This window comes from Oryx dammah, unplaced genomic scaffold (assembly GCF_014754425.2).
Source record: "Oryx dammah isolate SB20612 unplaced genomic scaffold, SCBI_Odam_1.1 HiC_scaffold_20, whole genome shotgun sequence".
Lineage (NCBI taxonomy): Eukaryota > Metazoa > Chordata > Mammalia > Artiodactyla > Bovidae > Oryx > Oryx dammah.
Window position 1 is genome coordinate 30,741,542 of NW_024070204.1, and position 25,877 is coordinate 30,767,418.

Genomic DNA, 25,877 nt, shown 5'->3' on the forward strand with positions numbered 1-25,877 from the left:
CTTTTCCAATTTGGATTCCTTTTATTTCTTTTTCTGCTCTGATTGCTGTGGCTAAAACTTCCAGAACTATGTTGAATAGTAGTGGTGAAAGTGGGCACCCTTGTCTTGTTCCTGTCTTAAGGGGAAATGCTTTCAATTTTTCACCATTGAGGATAATGTTTGCTGTGGGTTTGTCATATATAGCTTTTATTATATTGAGGTATGTTCCTTCTATTCCTGCTTTCTAACACCGCACACAAAGATAAACTCAAAATGGATTAAAGATCTAAATGTAAGACCAGAAACTATAAAACTCTTAGAGGAGAACATAGGCAAAACACTCTCCGACATAAACCACAGCAGGATCCTCTATGATCCACCTCCCAGAATTCTGGAAATAAAAGCAAAAATAAACAAATGGGATCTAATTAAAATTAAAAACTTCTGCACAACAAAGGAAAACATAAGCAAAGTGAAAAGACAGCCTTCCGAATGGGAGAAAATAATAGCAAATGAAGCAACTGACAAACAACTAATCTCAAAAATATACAAGCAACTCCTGCAGCTCAATTCCAGAAAAATAAACGACCCAATCAAAAAATGGGCCAAAGAACTAAATAGACATTTCTCCAAAGAAGACATACGGATGGCCAACAAACACATGAAAAGATGCTCAACATCACTCATTATTAGAGAAATGCAAATCAAAACCACAATGAGGTACCACTTCACACCAGTCAGAATGTCTGCGATCCAAAAATCTGCAAGCAATAAATGCTGGAGAGGATGTGGAGAGAAGGGAACCCTCCTACACTGTTGGTGGGAATGCAAACTAGTACAGCCACTATGGAGAACAGTGTGGAGATTCCTTAAAAAATTGCAAATAGAAATGCCTTATGACCCAGCAATCCCACTGTTGGGCATACACACAGAGGAAACCAGAATTGAAAGAGACACATGTACCCCAATGTTCATTGCAGCACTGTTTATAATAGCCAGGACATGGAAACAACCTAGATGTCCATCAGTAGATGAATGGATAAGAAAGCAGTGGTACATATACACAATGGAGTATTACTCAGCCATTAAAAAGAATACATTTGAATCAGTTCTGATGAGATGGATGAAACTGGAGCCGATTATACAGAGTGAAGTGAGCCAGAAAGAAAAACACCAATACAGTATACTAACACATATATATGGAATTTAGGAAGATGGCAATGATGACCCTGTATGCAGGACAGCAAAAAAGACACAGATGTGTATAGCGGACTTTTGGACTCAGAGGGAGAGGGAGAGGATGTGATGATTTGGGAGAATGGCATTGAAACATGTATAATATCATGTAAGAATCGAAATGCCAGTCTATGTCTGATGCAGGATATGACACGCTTGGGGCTGACGCGCGGGGATGACCCAGAGAGATGTTGTGGGGAGGGGGGTGGGAGGGGGGCTCATGTTTGGGAACGCATGTACACCTGTGGTGGATTCATGTCAATCTATGCCAAAACCAATACAGAATTGTAAAGTAAAAATTAAAAATAAATAAATAAATTTAAATTAAAAAACAACAACAAAAAAAAAACAAAAGCATCAATTCTTCAGTGCTCAGCTTTCTTCACAGTCCAACTCTCACATCCATACATGACCATTGGAAAAACCATAGCCTTGACTAGTCGGACCTTTGTTGATAAAGTAATGTCTCTGCTTTTTAATATGCTGTCAAGGTTGGTCATAACTTTCCTTCCAAGGAGTAAGTGTCTTTTAATTTCATGGCTGCAATCACCATCTGCAGTATTTTGGAGCCCCCAAAAATAAAGTCTGACACTGTTTCCACTGTTTCCCCATCTGTTTCCTATGAAGTGATGGGACCAGATGCCATGAACTTCGTTTTCTGAATGTTGAGCTTTAAGCCAACTTTTTCACTTTCCTCTTTCACTTTCATCAAGAGGCTCTTTAGTTCTTCTTCACTTTCTGTGATAAGGGTGGTGTCATCTGCATATCTGAGGTTATTGATGTATCTCCCAGCAATCTTGACTCCAGTTTGTGCTTCCTCCATCCCAGCATTTCTCATGATGTACTCTGCATGTAAGTTAAATAAGCAGGGTGACAATATACAGCCTTGACGTACTCCTTTTCCTGTTTGGAACCAATCTGTTGTTCCATGTCCAGTTCTAATTGTTGCTTCCTGACCTGCATACAGGTTTCTCAAGAGGCAGGTTATGTGGTCTGATATTCCCATCTCTTTCAGAATTTTCCACAGTTTATTGTGATGCTATTAAGTTGGAATTAATCTTAATTAGATTTTTTTCAGATAAGATGCTATCTTTAATCTCCTAGGAAACTACTAATAAATAACTTAAAAAGGTAGTGAAAGGAACAATAAAGGGAGCTAAAATGATACTATAGAAAATATATACTGGCACAAAAGAAGGCATTAATGAAGAAACTGGAGAACAAAAAAAGACATAAGACATACAGAAAACAATAGTAAAAAGGTACTACTTGATTAGTTGTTAAATTAAATGTAAGTGGACTATAAACTCCAATCAAAAGGCAAAAATTGGCAGAATGGAAAAAACACATATCCAACTTTATAGTTATTACAATAGACATATGTTAGATTCAGAGCTACAAATAGGTTGAAAGTAAAAAGATGGATTATGATATACCATGCAAACCATAACCAAAGAGAATGAGTGTGGTTAAGTTGATATCAGCAACATAGACTTTAAGACAACAATAATTACTAGAGGCAATTAAGGACATTTAATAATGATAAAGGGTCACTGCATCATGAAGATGTAATAACTGTAAATATATATTCAGCTTTCAATAGTGTCACAAAATATATGAAGTGAAAGCTGAGGTAACTCAAGGAGGAAACAGAAAATTCCACAAAAGAGTTGGAGACTTTAATATCCTACTTTCAAAAATAGAACAACTAGGCAGAACAGGAACCAGAAATAGAGGCTTGAATAAGAATATAATCCAGATGAATTTATAGAAGACTCAATGTAACAACAGAAGAATATAGATTTTCCTTAAATGTACATGGAAAATTTGCCAGAATAGGTCATGTGTTAGGACATAAAACCAGCCTTAATACATTTGAAAGGATTGAAATAATATAAAATATGTTCTTGGGACACATGGAATTAAATTAGAATTCAGTAATAAAGAAATTAGGGAAACACAGATAAGTAGAAATAAAACACAGTACTAGATAATAAATGAGTTAAAGAAGAAATCACACGGGAAATTAGAAAATACTTTGAGGTGAATGAAAATAAAAAAAACATAGCATAACAAAACCTATGGTATGAGTCTAAAGCAGTGCTTAGAAGGAAATTTATAGCTGTGAATGTCTTCATTAAAAAATAAAGATCCTCAATAAATAACCTAGCCTTTTATACCAAGAAATTTGAAAAAGACTCCGAGCCCAACAAAAGGAAGGAAATAAAAAGATTAGAGCAAAAGTAAAGTAGAGAATAGAAAAGCAATGAAGAAAAGTTTATGCAACTAAAAGCTGGTTCTTTGGAAAGATAATAAAAAGAACAAATCCAACTAGACTTGTAAAGAAAAAAGAGAGAACACTTGCTAAAATCAAGGATGGAAGAAAGGAAGTCACTATTGAAATTACAGAAATAAAAACAAATATAAAAATACTATGAATAATTATTTGCCAACAAATTAAATAACCTAAATGAAAAGGACAAATTCTTTAAAAGACATGAGCCACAGAAACTGACTCAAGGAAAAACAGAAAGCCTGAATAGATCTATAACAATGAAAGGATGAAGTTCTTTAAAACTTGTCCACAAAGAAAACCCAGACCCAGATGGCTTCACTGGTGAAGGCTGCCAAACCTTTAACGATTCACTTATTAGGAATCCTTCACAAAATTTCCCTCCAAATATGAGGCCAGTATTCCTTGATATCAAAACCAGACAAAGATCACAAATATGGAAAACTACAAATCAATATTCTTTATGGTTATAGACAAAACTCATCAACAAAATACCAGCAGACCGGATCCAAACATAAAAGGAATTATCCCCCATGACCAAGTAGGACTTAGCCCAAGAATGCAAGATTGGTTTAAATATAAAAATCAACCAGTAAAATACACCATATTAATGGAATAAAATACAAAACATGAACATTTAACTAGATGTGGAAACAAGATTCAAAATATTGTTGAAAGTAAATAATATCTAAGCAAATAAAATCTAAGCAAAATGGAAAAAATCCCATATTCATGTATTAGAAACATAATTTTGTTAAGATGGAAATATTCTCCAATTGGTCTACATATTCTCATATTGAATGTAATGTCTATCACAATTCCAGCTTCTTTTTTATCCCCAGAAACTGGCAAGATTATCCTAAAATTCATATAGAAATTTAAGGGTCCTAGAATAGTCAAATAATCTTAAAGAGGAATAAAAATGTCTAAAGACTCACAGTTCCCAACTTTTAACTTAATACAAAGCTACAATGATGAAGACAGTGTGCTCCTGGCATAAGGATAGGCATATTGCCAAGACTTGTTGATGGAGAAAAATAGTGTTTCAAGAAATGGTGCCAGGACAACTGGATATCCACATGCCCAGGAATGAATTGAACCCCTTCCTCATATCATACACAAAAATTAACTCCAAATAGGTAATACATGTAGGTGTAAGAGCTAAAACTATAAAACTCCTAGAGGAAAACCAGTATGCTTGAAATTGTTCCAGAGGTCTCTTAAACTGTCTTCATTTCTTTTTATTCTTTTTCTTTTTTGGTTCAGCCTCAATGATTTTTCAATACAGTCTTGCAGCTCACTGATCTGTTCCTCTTGTCATTTAGTCTAATTTTAATTCCTTCTAGTGTATTTTTCTTTTCAGTTGTACTCTTCATTTCTGTTTTGTTGCTCTTTATATTTTCTCTTTGCTAAAATAATTCTAACTTCTTGCTCTGTTCATCCATTCTTCTCCTGAGTTCTTTGATCATCTTTATAGTCACTACTTTGAACTGTTTTTTGAGCTCATCTCCACCTCACTTAGTTTTTCTGGGATTTTACCTTGTTCATTCATTTGGAATATATTTCTCTGTTGCCTCATTTTGCCTAACTTGCCGTTTTTATTTCTATGTATCTGGTAGGTTGGCTACATTTTCTGACCTTGGAAACGTGGCCTTTTAAAGGAGAAATCCTATGTGTCCCTGCAGCACACTCCCCTCTGGTTCATGCATGCTAAATTGCTTCAGTCGTGTCTAACTCTTTGGAACCTCAGGGACTGTAGCTAACCAGGCTCCTCTGTCCATGAGATTTCCTAGGCAAGAATACCGGAATGGGTTGCCATGCCCTCCTCCAGGAGATCTTCCCAACCCAGGGGTCAAACCCTCGTGTCTTACTAGCACCACTTGGGAAGCCCCTCCCCTCTGGTAACTAAAGCTATATGCTCTAAGGGTGTCCCTTATGTGGGCTGCATGGGTCCTTCTGTTGTGGTGGGTTGACCAATGTTGGTGATCTGGTAGGAGTGGCTGGTCTTTGGTTCTCTTAGCTGGGAGGTCCTGCCTTGTGTGGAGGCTGCTGGCAGTGATTGGCAGGGCCAGGTCATGAGGCAGCTATCTGCAGAACCCTGGGGTCCTGGGGCTAGTGCTGGCTCATTTGTAGATGGAATTGGGGGTCCAGGAGATCCTGAGGCTGGTACCCACCCACTGGTGGGTGAGGCCAGGTCCTAGGTACATTGCTGGCCCACTAGAGGGCAGAACTGTATCCTGGGGTCTGACTGCAAGGCCTGGGGTTCCCAGAGCTGGTGTTGGACGATTGGTGGGTGCAGCTGGTTCCTGACATAGCTGACCATGGGCTCCAGGATGTTCTGTGGCTTGTGTTGACCTGCATGTGGGTAAGGCTCAGGCTCCAGCTGGTCCTAGGGCTGGAACTGGCCTGCTGGGAGTTGGCTGAGTCATGGGTTACTGGTTGTCCTGGGGCTGCTGTCTGTCTGCTGGTAGATGAGGCTGGTCCAGAGGTTAAAACAGGTGTGCTGGTGGGTGGGGCCGGGAGAAATATCAATAACCTCAGATATGCAGATGACATCACCCTTATGGCAGGAAGTGAAGAGGAGCTAAAAAGCCTCTTGATGAAAGTGAAAGAGGAGAGCGAAAAAGTTGGCTTAAAGCTCAATATTCAGAAAACGAAGATCATGGCATCTGGTCCCATCACGTCATAGGAAATAGATGGGGAAATAGTGGAAACAGTGTCAGACTTTATTTTTTGGGGCTCCAGAATCACTGCAGATGGTGACTGCAGCCATGAAATTAAAAGACGCTTACTCCTTGGAAGAAAAGTTATGAGCAATCTAGATAGCATATTCATTTGCCGACTAAGGTCCATCTAGTCAAGGCTATGGTTTTTCCTGTGGTCATGTATGGATGTGAAAGTTGGACTGTGAAGAAGGCTGAGCGCCGAAGAATTGATGCGTTTGAACTGTGGTATTGGAAAAGACTCTTGAGAGTCCCTTGGACTGCAAGGAGATCCAACCAGTCCATTCTGGAGGAGATCAACCCTGGGATTTCTTTGGAAGGAATGATGCTAAAGCTGAAACTCCAGTACTTTGGCCACCTCATGAGAACAGTTGACTCATTGGAAAAGACTTTGATGTTGGGAGGGATTGGGGGCAGGAGGAGAAGGGGACGACAGAGGATGAGATGGCTGGATGGCATCACTGACTCGATGGATGTGAGTGTGAGTGAACTCCGGGAGATGGTGACGAACAGGGAGGCCTGGCGTGCTGCAATTCATGGGGTCGCAAAGAGTTGGACACAACTGAGCGACTGAACTGAACTGAACTGAACTGGGGTTGGAGCCCAGAGGATTCTGAGGCTGCTGCCTGTGCACTGCTGGGTAGGGCTGGGTCCTGGAGTCTGCATTGCCCTTGGGTTTCTGGGTCTAGAGCCTGTGCACTGGAGAGTGGAGCTGTGTCCTGGGTGTCCACAGGCATCTTGGAGTTCAGGGGATCTTAAAGAATTCTGTCTGCTGGTGGGCTGTGCTGTGTCCCCTCCCAACTAGTTAATGGCTTGATCTGAGGCAACCCAGTACTGGTGCCTCTAGGCTGGTGAGTAGGGGCAGGGCTGGGACCTAAGGCTCATAAATCTGGAGGGAGGATTCTAAAATGGTCCTTACCAGCACCAGTGTCCGTGTGGTAGAACGAGTGCCCTCAAATGGCTACTGCCGGTGTCTATATCCCCAGAGTGAGTTCTTGTTGCCTCCTGTCTCTCCTGGAGACTCTCCAAGATCAGCAGGTGGGTCTGACCTCAGATCTTTTCAAATTATTGCTTCTGCCCTTGGTTGGCAGCATGTGAGGTTTTGTCTGCACTTTTTTAGAGAAGAGCCTCTGAGCTTCCCCAAAGCAAGCCCTGCTGGCCTTCAAAGCCAAATTCTCTGGGGGCTCATTTTCCAGGCACAGGACCCCTGGGGTGGGAAGCCAATGTGGGGTTCAGACCCCCTGCTTCTTAGGGAAAGCCTCAGTAGTTGTAATTATTCTCCCATTTGTGGATTGCCCACTGTGGGGGTAGGTCTTGACTAGATTGTCACTTTGCCTCTCCTTCCTATCTTCCTGTGGTTCCTTCTTCATATCTTTAGTTGTAGAAGATCTTTTCCAGTTAGGTTTCAATCTTTTTCATTGATCGTTTTTTTCTGTACGTAGTTGTAATTTTGATGTGACCGCGACAGGAGGTGGGCTCAGGGTCTTTCTACTCTGCCATCTTGGGAACTTTCCCTAAAATGTATTTTTTAGGTAAGCTGCAGTAAGATAAAGTTTCAAAAGCACTGAATTTAGTTAAATCATACTTATTGGACACTGCCCAATAAAAGGGGGCTTCTTAAGTGGTACTCTGGAAGACCTAACATAAAAGACTTGAAAAATATGTTAAGAGTTCACTGCAGAGCTATCAGTCTTCCATGGTATTCGACATCTTGAAACTGAAATATGTGTCCATGAAATCCCAAATATGCAATAGGCAGTAAGGTGATATGGATTATAGTGTGACTAAAATTCTAAATGACTGATACAGTTTTTCCATCTTCATCTAAATGTCGGTTTCATTCAGTAAAGATATTTTGCCACAGATAAACTGATATTCTTTTGAGACTTGCTCTTTCATTCCAAACAATGCCAGAATTTCAACGTTTTTTCCTCTTCGCTTTACAAAAGGTATCTATTCCAATCCTCCTGGGCTTATTGCATAAAACAAAATGTGCTGCTCATGAGTGATAGGAAAAAAAAATTTAATTCTATATTTGGGAATTAATTCATTTCCCTCTTCCTGCCAGCTCACCTTGATTTGTGGGGAAATAGTAAAGTTCACTTTCACTTTTCACTTTCATGCACTGGGGAAGGAAATGGCAGCCCACTCCAGTGTTTTTGCCTGGAGAATCCCAGGGATGGGGCAGCCTGGTGGGCTGCCGTCTATGGGGTCGCACAGAGTTGGACATGACTGAAGCGACTTAGCAGCAGCAGCAGTAAAGAACTAGAAACAGATATGCGAAGGAACCTGCCTTTAAGGAGATAATTAATTCCTGGTCTTTGATTCCTAAGTAGAGAAAACACTCTTGAGTGCTCTGGGCACCCCACACCTGCTCTACAGGTGAGTTCATGCTTCTCATTAACTTTAAAGGAGCCCAATGTTCATCACAGCACTGTTTATAATAGCCAGGACATGGAAACAACCTAGATGTCCATCAGCAGATGAATGGATAAGAAAGCTGTGGTACATATACACAATGGAGTATTACTCAGCCATTAAAAAGAATACATTTGAATCAGTTCTGATGAGATGGATGAAACTGGAGCCGATTATACAGAGTGAAGTAAGCCAGAAAGAAAAACACCAATACAGTATACTAACACATATATATGGAATTTAGAAAGATGGCAATGATGACCCTGTATGCAGGACAGCAAAAAAGACACAGATGTGTATAGCGGACTTTTGGACTCAGAGGGAGAGGGTGAGATGATTTGGGAGAATGGCATTGAAACATGTATAATATCATGTAAGAATCGAATTCCCAGTCTATGTCCGATGCAGGATACGGCACACTTAGGGCTGGTACACGGGGATGAACCAGAGAGATGTGGGGAGGGGGGTGGGAGGGGGGTTCATGTTTGGGAACGCATGTACACCCGTGGTGGATTCATGTCAATGTATGGCAAAACCAATACAGAATTGTAAAGTAAAATAAAAAATAAATTTAAAAGAAAAGATAAAAAAAATAAAATAAAGGAGCTATAATATATCCCTTTGCTAGAGTAGACACCATGCAAAATTGGTTTTCTGAACTTTTTCTATTACACTTCTTATGTACTTCTCAGTCAAGCTAATCATCCCCTCTCCAACGGCCCACCCTCTCCCGCAGGCATTCTCTTATCCTCTATCATCTGCTTTTATTTTTAATTTACAGTATCAGATTCTCTAGAGACCTTTTCATAGCTCGTCAAAACTGACCTGAATAGTGTGCCATTATTTTTTGATCTATGTTTTCTGTAGGATGGTAAAGAGTGGTAACTGATTTTCCAGATAAATGATTAATGAATATGACAATGAGAACAAACCTGCTCAATTCCAAGTGCACTGCTCAAGCAATTGGTGCTATTATTTACCACTGTTATTAACTACTGGTTCATCAACAAGGAGAGCTGAAAGTGTTGTTATTGCCAGAGCTGGCAGAAAATGTGGAGGGTATTTCATGGGAGGGTGGGAAGAACACTGATGCTAGGAAGGGAAGGGATTAACCCCAGGTATTCCTTCTATTGGATCCTTAGCCACTCAACTTACAGTTGAGCCTCAGAAACTATCCAAGTGACTGCTTGATGTAGTTGAGCCAGGAGTCCTGGATCAAGTCTCTATTTTGTAAGGAGCCTACCTGAATCCCTAATTCCTTTTCACTTCCTCATCTGGTCGAACTAGATGACTACATTGTCCCTTCCAGCTCTAAACTGCTAAGTTCAAAGTAGTCTCAGGTGGCAAACTTCATTTTATTGGCCCTTCATTTATGTGTCCCTGTACTTGCCATCATGCTCTGTCTACAGATGCCATGTTAATTTACTTTGCTTGAAAAGGGAATTTTGCCCATGATTAGGTTGATCATGCATGGTAGTTTGCTGGTTCAGACCTGGTTTACACACTGTCCCAATGTATATAATAATGGTACTCATTATGATTTTGGATATGACTGAACAGCTAACACTTTCACTTTCTAACACTTAAGCTTTCTAAGTGTCCAGTGTGTATGATAAATTGCATGGCCACCTTACCAACTTGAGCAGAGGCTAGGCTAATAGACAAACTCTTAAGTATTAGCTTCGGAATTGTTAATAAGATGATAAACACACATACACAATTTTCTTTACCAAAGTAAGACTCTCAACACATCTATACTAGAGTATATTTTCCACTTGTTTACATATAAACTTCCTGAACTGAAGTTCAGTTCAAAATAAACTAATTTCTATGCTCTGATACAAATTCATTTCATGCTGGAGCCCCTTGAAGCTGACTCCTTCCTCCTGGGCAAAGCACAGACACATTTTCTATAGCTCCAGTAACTAGTCCTGTCATGGAACTTATAGTATTTAGTCTACAACTCAGTAAGCAGTAACCTTTATTCCTGGAAAGAGGGAGGAAAAAGTCTCAAAAAAGTAAGTAAAGCATTACATTTGATTTTTCTCTAAATGTTCCAAAATTAAAATGCAAATTCCTGTCTTGGGAAGAAGGTAGAAATATCATTTGCTTTCAATACTAAGGCCTCTAAGACCACAAGTAGGGAGGCAGAGATTAAAATAAAACCTGAACACAGTCTTTTATCTGTCTCTGAATTTCTATCTTAAAGAGGCCAGTGGAGTGTGGCAGAGTATTTTGAAAACCTGATTATTATTATACCTTGCAAGTGGTAGAAACTCACTATTCACCCAAACACACCAGACTTTTGCTCACAGTATATTTTTGTTTAATGGAAGCTCAGTCTTATATTTGTCATATTTCCCTCCCCTAAGCCCTGACACTTCTAAACAAGGACCCCTAAGTTACTATTCTAGGGAACATCTTACCTTTTTTTAAGAAGCTACTTTGAGAATCATCAGCCTCTGACAGACCACTAAGAAAAACAGACACTTACTCTGGGGTCTTGAGAGTTAAGACTTTAATGTTAGTCTGGAACCTGAACACGTTGACTTAATTCTCACTTGATGTTTAGCCAGGGAATTTCAGTAAAGTCCTTGTGGCAGGATGCACTGCAGTTAAGAGGATGAACAATGGATGGTACGCTCCTGTTTCTGCCACTTACTGATGTGTTACTCAGGCACATTACTAACCTTTTCTGTACTGGGCTTCCTCATCTCTAAAATGGAGATGACAGAAATCTCTACCTCACAAGGTTGTGTGAGGCATGAAGGAATTCTTAAATATGGGGCACTTGTTGCAGAGCCTGACCCAGAATAGGAAGAACAAACACCCAACTTCCAGTACCTGAATCTTTTAGGTGTTCTTTTCTGTACTGGCCTTCCCTGGTCCCCACAAGCAGATGGGGACCCATCTTCTGGGCTTTTTCTGCACTTGAATCACATTGTCTAGTACTTATTTATGTGTTTCCTTTTCCTGAAATGATGTGACCTCAATAACTAGACCAGTGCCTGGCATGTAGTAGATGCTAAATGTATATTTCTTGAAAATCTGAATGAATTAATATAGAATATAAAAGAGTTGGACTAGATAATTTTATAATCCATTTTAGGTCTACATTTCTATAATTCCATGACTCAGCCCTGTGATTTTAATGGAATACAGGAGCTCTCTGAATCAAAAAGAAAATTACCTTTAAACAATGAGATGAAAATAGTTCTTATAGTCACCAAAAGACAGACTGAAAAGAAAGTGCTATCACTCCCTTTGTGTCAGGGAGAGGACAGAGGTAGAAGGGATCTCTCAGCAACAGTATAAATAAGTTAATTAATTAATTTAAAATTGCAGGTAGGCAGGTATGCCTGTAAGAACTCCTATAAAACTGCCCAAAGAATGTGGTGTTTGATTTCATGGAATTCCCTTAGATGTTGAAAGGATCAATTCCATGTCTAATCTGCTGTGAAAAAATAGACACTTGGATGAGTTCCATCAAAATACGACAGAAGGACCTTGGACTCTTGAATAAAAAAATGCTAGTACTTGGTCTTTGTGCTGGTGATAAAAAGTTTTGGAAAGATGAACTATGAAGAAAGAGGCTGAGAGTAAACAGGAAAGAGAAAGAGAAAAAGGTGGGGGAGAGGCTCTGAATGTGATCTGAGGGTGATAATTGTCTTCCTACCAAATCATTGCAGCTTTATTGTTCCTAAAAATCTAAGACAGAACGAGACCTGCTTCCACTACTGACATCAAAGAAGGTGCTTAAAGCCACTATGAAGGCCTGATTGAATTGCCTAACCTGTAAGCACTGACACCTTCTAAACAGCTTCACCTCTTACAGGGGAGGAGACACCTTGAGCTCAACAAACATTTATTGAGCATGGACTCTGGATAAAGACATATGAGACAGGATCTCTGCCCATAAAGAGATTTTCTTTCTCACTTTCTCTCTTTCTTAAGAGGAAGAGAAGAAGGAAAGGAAGCCAGTCTAGGAGACTCAAAATGACAGACTCAAACCCGGGACCAAGAAAGAGCCAAGCAAGGATTTAAATAGGTTGATATCCTTTACTCAGACTGCTTCTCCTGAACTCTTATTTTCACTATGTTATTAATTCTGAGACAAAGTAAATGCTTTGAAAAAGTGATTTAAAGTAATAGAAGGCATTACCTGACATTGTCTACAAAGTTTGATCCCCCTTTAATTTGGTTGATTTGCTTAAGAAGTTTTGTTCCTTGGACCCAGAGGGATGGGGTGGGGAGGGAGGTGGGAGGGGGGTTTAGAATGGGGGACACATGTACACTTGTGGCTGATTCATGTAAGTGTATGGCAAAAACTACCACAATACTGTAAAGTAATTAGCTTCCAATTAAAATAAATTAATTAATTAAAAAAAAGAATTTTTGTCCCTTGGCTACTACTGAGAACACTAACTTGGATTCTCTTAAGTGCAGATTGCTGAGGACTGGCATTAAATCCTAATGTGCTTCTGGAAGAATATTTTAGTGAAAAAACATAGTAGCAAATGATACTAATATATTAATAATATTCATATGTCAATACATCATGTGAAATGCTGGGCTGAATGAATCACAAGCTGGAATTAAGACTGCCAGAAAAAGTATCAACAACCTCAGATAAGCAGATGATAGCACTATAATGGCACAAAGTGAAGAACTAAAGTGCCTCTTGATGAAGATGAAAGAGGAGAGTGAAAAAGCTGGCTTAAAACTCAACATTCAAAAAACTAATATCATGGCATCTGGTACTATCACTTCATGGCAAATAGATGGGGAAAAAATGGAAATAGTGACAGACTTTATTTTCTTGGGCCCCCAAATCAGTGCAGACAGTTACTGCAGCCAAGAAATTAAAAGACAATTGCTCCTTGGAATAAAAGCTATGACAAACCTAGACAGCGTATTAAAAAAGTAGAGACATCACTTTGACAACAAAGGTCCATATAGTCAAAGCTATGATTTTTCCAATAGTCAGGTATGGACATGAGAGTTGGACTGTGAAGAAGACTGAGCACTGAAGAATTGATGCTTTCAAACTGTGGTGCTGGAGAAGACTCTTAAGAGTCCCTTGGACAGCAAGGAGATCAAATCAGTCAATCCTAAAGGAAATCAATCCTGAATATTATTGGAAGGGCTGATGCTGAAGCTGAAGCTCCAATACACTGGCCACCTGATGTGAAGAGCCAACTCATTGGAAAAGACCCCAATGGTGGGAAAAATTGAGGGCAGGAGAAGGAGACAAAAGATGAGATGGTTGGATGGCATCATCAACTCAATGGACATGAGTTTGAGCAAACCCTGGGAGATAGTGAAGGACATGGAAGCCTGATGCACTGCAGTCCATGGGGTCATAAAAAGTAGGATATGACTTAGCAACTGAAGAACAACAACTGCTAATGTATTCATAATATAATATTCTGGCAGAGTATTCCAGCTTGAGAGGGCTACTGTCTTTGAATAACTGGCTGAAGCACCACTGTAGTAGGCTTCCTGCAGAGATTCTGGGAGAGCAAGACTCAGCTGGGCCAGCAGACAATCAAAAATGACTTTACTGTGGCTAGAAAATAAACAAAAATTCAGTGTGTAAGATGTGCTGAGTCTGTAAAGACAAACATAAAATATATCATATTTTTGCTGTGGATATTTGCAGACCTGGAATTTGCAACTCTCTATGCATATAGATATAGTGACTAAATATTTTTTTAAATCCAATGTTATTGATATATGATCTGGAAGGAATTAAATTAACTATAGGGGAAATCAATAGAATATATGATATGATCGAGTCTTGGACAAATGGTTGCCATATGTATATAGTAAACATGAGATGCAGGCTAACTCACTGGACAGAGCAAAGATCTCCTTGCAACCTTCTTTTTCTCAGCTCAGATTCCCCTAGCCTACTCCTCTCCCCTATTACATAGGTGCTGTCCTGAATAAATTACTTTTGCTTAAAAATTCCAAGATATGATCATTTATTCATTTAACCATTCAACACATGTTTGAGTGCTTTCTTTGTGTCAGATACTACTCTAAGCACAAGGGAAGTGGCTCTAAAGAAAAACTCTATGCCTTTGTAGAGCTTTTCTTTTCTTGGAGGAATGGAGTTAATAACAAATAACCAATATGTTAGATGACATAAATACCATGAAGAAGAGCAGAGCTGAGGCAGGCAGACAGGAAAAGTTGGTGAGGAGTAAGTGGGGTGCAGGAGAGGAGGTGGGCTGATATTTTATGTGACGTCATTGGGAGTATCTTTCTGATGAGGTGACATTTGTGTAGAGCCATAAGGGAAGTGAGGGCTTCCCTGGTGGCTCAGATGGTAAAGAATCTGCCTGTGGGAGACCTGAGTTAGATCCCTGGGTTAGGGGGGGATCCCTTGGAGAAGGTTACCCACTCCAGTATTCTGGCCTAGAGAATTCATGGACAGAGAAGCCTGATGGGCTACAGTCTGTGGGGTTGCAAAGACTGAGCAACTTTCACATAAGGGAAGTGACAGAGGTAGCCAAGCAGACACATGGAGGAAAGCATTTCCAGGAAGAGCAATAGCAGGGGTGGAGAACTTGAGTCTGAGCACTTGGTGAGGGCACCTGAAGACACACTCCTCTGACTGCCAAGCAGGGCAGCTACTGACCTGTCCCAAGACAAAGGAACCAGGCCCAGAAGAGGAGGGCTCCTTTGTCCGCTAGCTGCAGAACTCCCTATCAGTTCAGCTGGACTACACTGGGATGAATCAGACTCCTGGGATTGTGTTCCAGTTCCTCTGTTCCAGATGTTCATAGATGTGACCACATGTAAGGAAGAAAGACCATGTGTTATAAGAAGTCCTTTCTGTACCTCTTATTCCTCAAAGGTCCCTCTGTACCTCTGAGCCTTCAGCATTCCCTGGTGGCTTAGATGGTAAAAGCGTCTGCCCACAATGGGGGAGACCTGGCTTCAACCCCTGGGTCGGGAAGATCCCCTGGAGAAGGAAATGGCAACCCACTCCAGTACTCTTGCCTGGAGAATCACATGGATAGGGGAGCCTGCTGGGCTACAGTCCATGGGGTTACAAAGAGTTGGACATGACTGAGCAACTTCACTTTTTTCCTTCACTTTCTGTACAGTGCTCTGGAGTAGGAGCTTTTCAAATATACTTACTTCAAAAATATATATTTGAAAAAATATTTTGGCTACAGAACACTTGCTTCAAAGGGACGCTTCTGAGGAATCCTAGACTAACAGCTTAAAGCATAGTAGCTCCCTCTGAAGTAGCCTGGGATCCAGAGCCCCTGGCTTGACCTTCTTTCTCCTTTGTGATTAGACTGAGAAGGCCTCTCTGTGAGATACTATTTAAAAATCAACAGTTTATGCAGAGGTTTCACTACCATGCTTGTGGAGCTCAGGGGTTCTTGAAAAGGGCGTCTAAAGCAGCAGTGACTGCGGGTGAGGGAGCAGGAGGCCTAGCAGTTGATTTTAGGCCTCCATTTGGCCACTTCACCTACCATCCCAGCTGTGCCTCAGGCCTGCCTCTGCTTCAGTGAGGGTTTAACTTGAAGAAAGAAGTCCATGGCTTAAGAAAACCACTATTCCGGAGAGATGGCACAATCACTTGAAAAGTCACTGGATCTTATAATCTAGATATTTCTTCCCACACAGGGTACTTTGTATTGAAGAGTAATTCCTTCAGAAGAAATCTTGTGATACAATGGAAAGTTCAGTCTTAAGAGTTGGAACTTCTGGCTTCTCATCCTAGCTTTGGCATGAATGATACACACTCAAGTCTCTCATTCTCTGTACCCATTCTTGAATTCTCCCATTGGTGGTGTGAGGTGCAAGTGAATGAAGTAGTGGGTGGGAAAGGACTTTGTGTTGGCCTGGGTCCTCTAAGGAACAGTTACCTGGACAGGATTTGGCCTGTAAGAGACGGGAGAAATCCAAGAGAAAAGCTGGAGGGAACTAGATGAGGTATGGAGAACCCTGAGCCTGTGATCAGGTATAACTCTTCCCATGAAGGAGAGGGAAGGAAGGAGAGACAGGGCACAGAGTACACCTCGGTTCTAAGAAAGTATCTGCCAGCCCATGGGGAGCCCTTCAGCCAAAGGCACGCATCCGAGGCGTCCTGCACCTTGACAGAACAGACCTGCCTCGTCACTCCTGCTGTGTGCAATCGTGGCCTGGGTGTGGCTTTGTCTTCTCTCAGTCACACTCCTGCAGCAGTGTTAGGGGAAGCACACTGATTGAAACCGCCCACCCTGGCCAGGCACCACAGTAACCGTTTGCATGAGTTGTTTTATGACAGGAGATCGTGATAAGGAATACGGAACTAATAAGCCACCACCAACTGGAAGAATTCGGAAAAGGTTGAAAGGAGACACCGCGTGTCCGTCCACTTCCCAGAATCCCTCTCGCTAGCATCCATCTTGGCTGAGCAATGCATGCACCACCAGGAAAGACTCTGAATTAGAGTGATTGGCCAAAGACCACCTGGAAACAAATCCCATCACCATAAAACCCGAGACTGCGAGCCACGTGGCAGAGCAGTTCTCTCGGGTTCCCTTACCCTCCTGCTCTCCACCCCGGTGCCTTTCCCAATAAAATCTCTTGCTTTGTCAGCACGTGTGTCTCCTCCGACAATTCATTTCTGAGTGTTCCACAAGAACCCAGTTTCGGGCCCTGGAAGGGGTCCGCCTTCCTGCAACAGCAGGACATGTGAGGAGCACATTTTTATAGTTGCCACAGGCTTGCATGCTATTTCCTGATTTATTGTCCTAGCCAAATTATAGTCTAAAGCAATAACACCTAAAAGTTAGATTAGACAGTGGTAAAATTAAAAAACAAACGAACATAACCAAGAAAAACCAAAAAAAGGATACATAATCAGTTTTTCATGAAACTTACTAAAACAACTGTTCTTTGTTCTTAATTTATGTCCTTCCTTATCTTTTCTGAGGCTTTAAAATATCCTTTTGTTTTTAACGAAATGAAAGTGATATTAGAACTGGCATATTTAAAAGTGAGCATTTCTAGAGAAGTCCTGATACAATTTATTGGTTAGGTCAAAAAGACAAGAATTCACAGCTCTAAGAAAATTGCAAGCCATAATTTCCTCCTCCAGGGAATCTTCCAGACCCAAAGCTTCCTGCTCGGAATCTTCCCGACTCAGAGATCGAACTCGAGCCTCTTGCATCTCCTGTGTCTCTGCATTGGCAGGCAGCTTCTTTACCACTGAGGCAGCTGGGAAGCCCTATAAAGCACAGTTCAAATGAACAAGGTTTATTGGGAATCGGTTTTTTTTGTTTTTCTTCTCAGAAATAAGAGGGAAATAATCAGTATCAAATATATCACATTCATTGCTGCCTGATGTTGACCAGGGCCCTCAGAGCCCCCGGGGTGTGGGGAGTCTGGAGTGGCTTTCTTTAGTTTGTCTGTCCCAAAGTCTGCCTGGCCTAAGCCCTGGCTCCTGCAGTGCCCTCTGGCTCTCTCCATGCAGCCAGTTTTTCTTACCTGCAAATCCCTACTCTGGCTCCACAGGGGAGAGAGGGTGAATATGGAAAAAGATAATCTTATGAAAACTAGTGAGCCAATTTCCCTCATATTAGAGATAAAAAACACTGATTCTTCTTTTGGTTTCCCTGGTGGTTCAGCTGGTAAAGAAAACGCCTACAATGAGGGAGACTTGGGTTTGATCCCCGGGTTGGGAAGATCTATCTTCTTTTAGGAGAAAAGCAAAAGTTGACTATCCTTGGAGTGGGGTCTGAAATTATCCAGATTGACCTTATTTCTCCCCTTTGCTTTGGGTATAAGGCTCTAGACTCTGAAACCACGAAGGGGGAAGGGGGCAAATACACAGGGATGTTTCCACCACTGGCATAAAGCTTGTCAAAGGAGAGCCAGCAGCTCTATTGGACTAATGTGGCATTCTTTCACTGAGCCCCCAGCACTGCATCACAGAAAAGTAAAAAACCCACTCAAGGATATATATTATTTTTGTATTTCAGGACAAAAGCAGCTAAACAGTTAAGTTTTTCTAAGTGTACAGATATCCCGCAAGTCCAGGCATATTTCTGCTTGAGTAGAAAAACAACATAAATAGCCTCTGCTCTTATAAATCCACATATCTGTATTTTAACATGGCAGCAATACCAAGAATTAGTAATTAGTTGGAAGTATCTGGTGAAAATCAAATAGGATCAAGTTAACTATCTCCCTTGATTTCATTTAGTCTTTTTCAGACTTTCTTAAATTGCTTTAGGCAAAGTTGCTCATAATGAAACAAAAATAAACGATGGCTTGAGGACATTGTGTCAGACTTTAATCAGTGTAGATTAATTCTGTTTTTCAGAAACAAAACACATTGTTTGAGAAGTCTCCAAGTTTGGCAAAGCCAGAGCCGGCATATCAAAAGGAAGATTGGTTTAGGCAGGTAAATGTTTTCAGATTACTCGTTTTTGAATGGTTGCCAGACTCTGTTCTCACTAAAGAGAAATTCTGATTTGTGGGGCCAACACTGCTCTACTGGGAAGGAGTCACTGACAGATACCATCAGCAGGCAAGTTGGTGTAAAGATGAAGAAAGCCACAAGGGGAATATTTCTAAGTGTTTACCTACCAAATTTTACTTGGCACTGCCAAGATGCTAGTCACTGACTATTTTTGAGCAGGATACTATGCATTTGTTGGAAAGTATGGGAAATAGATGGGGAAACAATGGAAACAGTGTCAGACTTTATTTTTTTGGGCTCCAAAATCACTGCAGATGGTGACTGCAGCCATGAAATTAAAAGACGCTTACTCCTTGGAAGAAAAGTTATGACCAACCTAGATAGCACATTCAAAAGCAGACACATTACTTTGCCAACAAAGGTCCATCTAGTCAAGGCTATGGTTTTTCCAGTGGTCATGTATGGATGTGAGAGCTGGACTATGAAGAAGGCTGAGTGCCGAAGAATTGATGCTTTTGAACGGTGGTGTTGGAGAAGACTCTTGAGAGTCCCTTGGACTGCAAGGAGATCCAACCAGTCCATTCTGAAGGAGATCAACCCTGGGATTTCTTTGGAAGGAATGATGCTAAAGCTGAAACTCCAGTACTTTGGCCACCTCATGGGAAGAGTTGACTCATTGGAAAAGACTCTGATGCTGGGAGGGATTGGGGGCAGGAGGAGAAGGGGACGACAGAGGATGAGATGGCTGGATGGCATCACTGACTCGATGGATGTGAGTGTGAGTGAACTCTGGAAGTTGGTGATGGACAGGGAGGCCTGGCGTGCTGCGATTCATGGGGTCGCAAAGAGTCGGACACGACTGAACGACTGAACTGAACTGAACTGATGGATTGGAAACCATGGGATTTCTCTCCCTAGTAACCTGGTGAGAAGAGATGAGGCAGTAGAGAACTCTGGAAAGTCACAGCTTCAAGGGGATATTTCAGTATCTATGGTTGCTAAGATGTAAACTGATCATGATTTTAATGGAATTTATACAAGTAAGTTCTTCAGAAACTTGATTTGAATGTGAGCTATTTTTCACCATTTCTTAGAGAAACTATTGTGTGGAGAGGTTAGGAACAAGTTTCAGTACTTCTTTAATAAAGCAGCTAGTTAAGCATGTGGAACTTGCTACCTGGAGAGTTAGGACAGGAAGAAAATATAACTAGAGAAAGGTCTAGATTCATGCTGTAAATAACAAAAAAAGCGATGAATATTCAAAATCATCTCTAACTTTGTCATAAGGGTACCAAGAACATCAGACCAGGAAGCAGAATAAGATGAGCAAAGCTGAGGCTGTGTAAGGTAAAGGAGAGAGACTCTACAATACCTTATCCCTCCAAAAATCTCTTTCAGAATCCAAGCAGACACAGGTCCAAGATCACAAAGACCATTGATTTCATAGAACTGCAATCATTTTTATCCTTAGAGAGGCTGAAAGTGCAAGTACTTCCCTAGCCCAGGGACTCCTATGTCCATAGAACGCAGGAGATGGTGAGGTGTGTGTGTCCTATGAACTCGGATAAGAATACACAACTCTTTTTCATAACTTCTAACCGAAATTTAACTGTCTTAAAAATTACGAATGGAGGCAACAAACCATAGAAGTTTTAATACTTGTGATTTGCACCCATGGAGATAAAAAATATTTTTTTATATTTCAGTAGGTGTAGGTATCTTGAATTATCATTTATACTCATCACATTTCCAAATTATAGTAGGTAAGAAGCCTGTCATTGAGTCTTGTATCTTTTTTTTTTTTACTATTATAACTATTTCAATAGCTCTTATTTCCTTGGCAATCCTTTTTCATAATGCAGTTATGCTTCTCAGACTGCCAAAGGCTTCCATGACACAAACAGGTTACAAACTCCTATCTGTGGGAAAAGCAAAGGGACCTGGGAATCAAGAGGCCTGAATTTACCATAATAGTCATTCATTAATTTTTTAAAAAACTTAAATTTTTAGGACAGTTTTAGATTTACCAAAAAATTGAAAAGATAGTACAGAGAGTTCCCACATATTTGGCACCCAGTTTTATCTATAAATAACATATTAGTAGAGTAGGTAGTGCAGTGGTAAAGAATCCGCCTCAATGCAGAAGACCCAAGAGATGTGGGGTTCGATCCCTGGGTCAGGAAGATCCCCTGGAGGCAGAAATGGCAACCCACTCTAGTATTGATTCTTGCCTGGAAAATTCCATGGACAGAGGAGTCTGGTGGGTTACAGTCCATGGGGTCTCAAGGAGCTGTACATGATGGCATGCACACACACACACACACACACACACACACACACACACACACAGTACAGGTACACTTGTTGTAATGAATGAACCAATACTGCTACATTGTTGTTTACTGAAGTCCAGACTTGAATCAGATTCCTTTCAGTTCAGTTCAGTCGCTCAGTCGTGTTCAACTCTTTGCGACCCCATGAATTGCAGCATGCCAGGCCTCCCTGTCCATCACCAACTCCCAGAGTTCATCCAGATTCACATCCATCGAGTCCGTGATGCCATCCAGCCATCTCATCCTCTGTCGTCCCCTTCTCCTCCTGCCCCCAATCCCTCCCAGCATCAAAGTCTTTTCCAATGAGTCAACTCTTCCCAAGAGGTGGCCAAAATACTGGAGTTTCAGCTTTAGCATCATTCCTTCCAAAGAAATCCCAGGGTTGATCTCCTTCAGAATGGACTGGTTGGATCTCCTTGCAGTCCAAGGGACTCTCAAGAGTCTTTTCCAACACCACAAATCAAAAGCATCAATTCTTCAGCACTCAGCTTTCTTCACAGTCCAACTCTCACATCCATACATGACCACTGGAAAACCCATAGTCTTGACTAGAAGGACCTTAGTCAGCAAAGTAATGTGTGTGCTTTTGAATGTGCTATCTAGGTTGATCATAGCTTTCCTCCCAAGGAGTAAGCATCTTTTAATTTCATGGCTGCAGTCACCATCTGCAGTGATTTTGGAGCCCAAAAAATAAAGTCTGACACTGTTTCCACTGTTTCCCCATCTATTTCCCATGAAGTGATGGGACCAGATGCCATGATCTTCATTTTCTGAATGTTGAGTTTTAAGCCAGCTCTTTCACTCTCCTCTTTCACTTTCATCAAGAGGCTTTTTAGTTCCTCTTCACTTTCTGCCATAAGGGTGGTGTCATCTGCATATCTGAGGTTATTGATATTTCTCCTGGCAATCTTGATTCCAGCTTGTGTTTCTTCCAGCCCAGCATTTTTCATGATGTACTCTGCATATAAGTTAAGTAAGCAGGGTGACAATATACAGCCTTGACGGACTCCTTTTCCTATTTGAAACCAATCTGTTGTTCCATGTCCAGTTCTAACTGTTGCTTCCTGATCTGCATACAGATTTCTCAAGAGGCAGGTTAGGTGGTCTGGTATTCCCATCTCTTTCAGAATTTTCCACAGTTTATTGAGATCCACACAGTCAAAGGCTATGGCATAGTCAATAAAGCAGAAATAGATGTGTTTCTAGAACTTTCTTCCTTTTTCCATGATCCAGCAGATGTTGGCAATTTGATCTCTGGTTCCTCTGCCTTTTCTAAAACCAGCTTGAACATCTGGAATTTCACAGTTCACGTATTGCTGAAGCCTGGCTTGGAGAATTTTGAGCATTACTTTACTAGCATGTGAGATGAGTGCAATTGTGCGGTAGTTTGAGCATTCTTTGGCATTGCCTTTCTTTGAGACTGGAATGAAAACTGACCTTTTCCAGTCCCGTGGCCACTGCTGAGTTTTCCAATTTTGCTGGCATATTGAGTGCAGCACGTTCACAGCATCATCTTTCAGGATTTGAAACAGCTCAACTAGAATTCCGTCACCTCTACTAGCTTTGTTCACAGTGATGCTTTCTAAGGCCCACTTGACTTAACATTCCAGGATGTCTGGCTCTAGATGAGTGATCACACCATCATGATTATCCGGGTAGTGAAGATCTTTTTTGTACAGTTCTTCTGTGTATTCTTGCCACCTCTTCTTAATATCTTCTGCTTCTGTTAGGTCCAAACCATTTCTGTCCTTTATCGAGCCCATCTTTGCATGAAATGTTCCCTTGGTATCTCTAATTTTCTTGAAGAGATCTCTAGTCTCTCCCATTCTGTTGTTTTCTTCTATTTCTTTGCATTAGTTTTTATCTGATGTCCTTTTTCTGTTCCAGGATCCCATCCAGGATAGCACCTTAGATGTGGTCATCACACCTCTTGGCTGTGAAACAACTCATTTTTTCAACCCAAGTTATTTAATATCTTGATTCATATGTGTTTTAGGTACTCTGATAGTTCTTTCCTAAGCAAGTGAATGTTCAGTCAGTATATATTGCTGAATTGATTGATAGCCTAGTCTTCCAAGGAATACAGTTAAGGGCAGAGATCACATCTGACAGACTTATTTTGTTCAGCAGGCATGAGACTTATTTTTTTCCCCTAAATTCTGTAGGTCTTTTATTCTTAGCATGATTGTAGCTGTTATTCTGGTTGATACACAGAAGCAGAATAACTAAGTAATAACCCACTGTGAGTACTGTGTACAATATTTGAGTGTTAAATTCTCTGTTTCTAAATTCACTACCAGCAGTAGTCTATCAAAATGCCTTGTATTGAGAGATATTTTAAAGCCTATATTTAGGGAAAATAAGTCCATAATTAACTGTGCAATGAGTTATAAACTTTTACTTTAGAATTTTCTGTGTTTTGTTTTAGTTTGGTTTGGCTTTTAATATAAATTTGAATTCTTTTTGGCAGAGTAAGCATGTTTCCATTTGACCACAGCTCTGCCACACCTCCACCCTCTCTGCAAGTTCCTATTATATTATATACTGCCCTGCTTAACTCACTTCTATAACTGACCCTTGCATACTTTTTCTTTTTCAACTCATTATGCAATTTTCTGTGTTTTAGAGATTGTTGAAAAGAATTCCAAGTTATATGTTACAAATAAATGTCACATATCCAGAGGGGAGTCTTTATGGGGACTGGGAGGAGATGCAGCTGGACTAGCTACTTCATTTACTTTTATTGTGTCTTGTCTTCCTACCCAGGAAATGATTACATAGGACACAAATTTTATATTTCCCTTGCATCTATAACTCCTTTCTTTCCTGTCCCCCTACTATGTCTGACATGGTTCTTGCTACATACTGCTGCTGCTAAGTTGCTTCAGTCATGTCTGACTCTGTGTGACCCCATAGATGGATGCCCACCAGGCTCCCCTGTCCCTGGGATTCTTCAGGCAAGAACACTGGAGTGGGTTGCCATTTCTTTCTCCAATGCATGAAAGCAAAAAGTGAAAGTGAAGTCGCTCAGTCATGTCTGACTGTTCACGACCCCATGGATTGCAGCCTACCAGGCCCCTCCGTCCATGGGATTTTCCAGGCAAGAGTACTGGAATGGGGTGCCATTGCCTTCTCCGTGCTACATACTAGGGGCTCAATATAAGATATTTTATGAATTTCTCTTGGTATTATTTGACTCAGTTGACTATTGTATCTACTACTGTGGACTAGAATCACATAGAAGGAATGGAGTAGCCTAATAATCAACAAAAGAGTCCAAATAGATTCAAGGGACTAGATCTAGTAAACAGAGTGCTTGAAGAACTATGGATAGAGGTCTGTAATATTATACAAGAGGCAGTGAACAAAACCATCCCAAATAAAAAGTAAAGCAAGAAGGCAAAGTGGTTGTCTGAGGAGGCTTTACAAATAGCTGAAGAAAGAAGAGAAGTGAAAGGCAAGGGAGAAAGGAAAAGGTACACTCAACTAAACACAGAGTTCCAGAGAATAGCGAGGAGAGACAAGAAGGCCTTCTTCAATGAACAATGCAAAGGAATATAAAAAAGCAATAGAAGGGGAAAGACTAGAGATCTCTTCAAGAAAAGTGGAAATATAAAAGAAATACTTTATCAAAAGATGGGCACAATAAAGGACAGAAGTGGCCAAGACCTAGTATAAAAGCAGAAGAGATCAAGAAGAGATGGCCAAGAATGCACAGAACTGTACAAAAAAGGTCTTAATGACCCAGATAACCACGATGGTGTGTTCACTCACTCAGAGCCAGACATTCTGGAGTGTGAAGTCAAGTGAGCCTTAGGAAACACTGCTGTCAATAGTGAAGGCAATGAACTTCCAGCAGAGCTATTTAAAATCCTAAAAGACGATGCTATCAAAGTGCTGCACTCAATATGCCAGCGAATTTGGAAAACCCAGCAGTGGCCACAGGACAGGAAAAGGTCAATCCTCATTCCAGTTCCCAAGAAGGGCAGCACTAAAGCCACCTAAAGCTGTATGGTTCAAACCACCATACAGCTGCACTCATCTCCCATGCTAGTTAGTGAGGTTATGCTCAAAATCCTACATGCCAGGCTTCAGCATTACGTGAACTCAGAAATTCCAGATGTCTGAGCTGGGTTTAGCAAAGACATGGAAACCAGAGTTCAAATTTCCAAAATTTGCTAGATCATAGAGAAAGCATGGGAATTCCAGAAAAACATCTACCTCTGTTTCATTGACTACACTAAAGCCTTTGACTGTGTGGATTATAACAAACTGTGGAAAACTCTTAGAGATGGGAATACCAGACCATCTTACCCATCTCCCGTGAAACCTGTATGCAGGTCAAGAAGCAACAGTTAGAACCTTGTATGGAACAACTGACTGGTTCAAGATTGATAAAGAAGTATGCCAAGGCTGTTTATTGTCACCCTGTTTATTTAACTTATACACAGAGCCCATCA